Source organism: Cornus florida, unplaced genomic scaffold (assembly GCF_030987335.1).
Source record: "Cornus florida cultivar Cherokee Brave unplaced genomic scaffold, ASM3098733v1 CherokeeBrave_3.0.0_Hap2_Chr10, whole genome shotgun sequence".
NCBI classification, from domain to species: domain Eukaryota; kingdom Viridiplantae; phylum Streptophyta; class Magnoliopsida; order Cornales; family Cornaceae; genus Cornus; species Cornus florida.
Window position 1 is genome coordinate 39,734,930 of NW_026775580.1, and position 2,921 is coordinate 39,737,850.

The window sequence follows — 2,921 nt, forward strand, 5'->3', positions numbered from 1 at the left end:
CAAGGAAATCAAAATCAAGGTGCCCATGTTGCACCTCAAATGGCTAATCCTGCACTTATTTTAAGAGATCATTATGTGCCTAATGAATACAATGCACCCACATGCATTCAAATGCCACCATTTAGAGCACATCACTATGAAATTAAGCCACAATTCGTTCAAATGCTTCCTAACTATCATGGACTTTCAAGTGAAGAACCTTACAAGCATTTGGAAGAGTTTCTAGAAGTATGTTCTACCATGAAATATACGGACATGCCGGAAGAGATCTTAAGACTCAAATTTTTTCCATTCACCTTAAAAGACAAGGCAAAATATTGGTTTAACAATCTTAGGCCTTTTTCAATCACTTCTTGGGCAGAAATGCAACAAAAGTTCTTGAAGAAATACTATCCAGTTTCAAAGACCAATGCCATGAGAACCTCAATTTGAGAATTTTCACATGGGGATGGAGAAACATTTCATGAGGTATGGGAACGCTTTAATGAATTACTTAGGAAGTGTCTACATCATGACATGCCCAAATGGCAATTAGTTCAATATTTCTTTGAGAGTTTATCGGACAATTACAAAGGCATGGTTGATGCTTCCATGGGTGGCTCATACATTGATAGGCATGAGGATGACGTGTGGCGTCTTTATGAGAGCATGAGTGAAAATTCTTTGCATAGAACATTATCATCCAAGAATGATAGAAATTCACAAGGTAGGAAAAATGTTGGCTTCAAGTTGACCATTCAAATGAAATAGCCGCCGAAATGAAGTCTTTATCTCAAAGGTTTGATCAATTTTTGATTAACCAAAACTCGGCGAACCAAGTATCTTCCTTTCCTAACCATTCTCATCGTGCGTCAAATGAAACATGTATGACTTGTTCTAGTGTTCTTCATTTTACTTCTCGTTGTCCTCACGGACAAGTGCAAAATGAACCTAATGAATAAGTCAATGCAGCTTTTGTGAACCAAGAGAACAATCCTTATGGTACTCATTATAATCCAGGTTGGAGAAATCATCCAAATTTCTCTTGGAAAAACCAAAGATAAGGCTTAAACCCTTCCCAAGGCGGTTTTCAAGGGAAGTACATTCCACCTCTACTTCAAAACCAAGGATCCCAAGGTTATAGACCTTATCAATCACAAGGGAATCAATTTGCTAACCCTCATTTTCCAAACCAATCTTATTCCCAAGGAAATGCTAGAAGTCCCACCTTTGAAGAAAAAGTTTTGAATGCTTTGGGAACTTTTGAGGCTAACACACAATTGCTTCATTCCCACTCTCAATCCATTACAAAGCTAGAAACCTAAGTAGGGCAAATAACTAGCACTCTTAATGCTAGAGAGAAGGGAAAGATGCCTATAAATGCCTCACCTAAGCAGCAATGTGTTGTGGAAACCCATTCCTCATCGGAAGGCCACACCATTGAGCATGTTAATGCGGTGACTACTTTGCGGAGTGGTAGGATTGTGGACAATCAAGTTGAAATGTCCAATGAAGAGAGTGAACCGGTGCAACCTCAAGTTGTCAGCCATCCCGTTTCACATCCCATTCCTCCTTCATTGCGTATACATGATCTTGTGAATGAGAAAACTTCAAAATGTGATTTAAAGAGTGATTATGAAAATAATTTGAAGAAAGATTTGCTGAAAAATGAGTTTGAACAGGTTTTGTTGAAAAATGATTTGAAACAAAGTGATTTAAAAACTTCTTGTGTTGAAGAGATTTCAAAAGAAAATTTTGAAAAGAGTTTTGAACCAAAAGTTCCATTTCCGGATGCCTTAAAAGGATCCATTTTAAAAGACAAGCAAAAGGTAAAAACCAATGAAATCATGGAAATGTTTAGGCAAGTGAAAGTCAATCTTCCACTTTTGGATGCAATCAAGCAAATTCCGGCTTATGCCAAATTCTTGAAAGACTTGTGCACCCAAAAGTGGAAGAACAAGAGCCAAGCACCAAGAAAAGTGGTTTTGACCGAGCAAGTAAGCTCAATTTTGCAACATAACACTTTACCAAAGTTTAAGGACCCCGGTTCACCTACTACTTCATGCATCATTGGTGATCATATCATTAATCGGGAGCTTCTTGACTTAGGAGCAAGTGTTAACCTTCTTCCATACTCGATTTATGTCAAATTGGGCCTAGGTGAATTGAAACCGACGTCGGTAGTTTTACAACTTGCCGACGGATCCATTAAGAAGCCTAGGGGTATAATTAAGGATGTATTGATTAAGATTGACAAATTCTTCTTCCCTGTTGATTTCGTTGTCATTGACATGGAACCGGTCCCCAATCCTAAAAGCCAAATTCTCGTTATCCTTGGCCGTCCTTTCTTGGCAACCGCAAATGCCAATATCAATTGTAAGATGGGGGTAATGAAGATCTCATTTGGCCATATGAAGGTGAAGTTGAATATCTTTAATCCCACACCGAATTCATTTGACAAATATAAAGGAGAAGTTAATGTTGTAGATAAATGTCATGATCTTCAATGTCAAGGAAGTCAGCTTTTGTCTAAGACCCAAACTTCAAAAGGATCATCTTTAACCTTGCATTCTCAAAGTGTTGTTTCAAATTATTGCTTTGAAAGGGTATGGAAGCCTAAAGGTTGTGATTACATTGACAAGGGATCAAAAGTTTCTTTTGAGCTTAATCCAACAAGTTCTTCAAAGAACCATTTTTGGGTGGAGTTTAAAGCGTCTATCACCTCAACAAGGAGGGGATGCATTATAAGATCTTTGATCCGGGTTAAAAGAGCCCATTGTCTTGCTAGAGATGTTAAAGACTAGCACGACATTTCTTAGGGTGTCAAAACCCTATTCCTCCCTCATTTCTATCTTAAATTTCATTTCTTGCGAAATCTAGATACTTGTTTTTGGTTCATATGCATTGCTAGGAATTGTGATTAGGATTACATGAATTTTTAT

General features: G+C 37.7%; 1 pseudogene; it reads right to left on the reverse strand.

Moving 5' to 3' along the window:
- Positions 1-419: 419 nt before the first annotated feature.
- Positions 420-518, reverse strand: LOC132280600 (small nucleolar RNA R71; annotated as a pseudogene).
- Between the last annotated feature and the right edge of the window lie 2,403 nt (positions 519-2,921).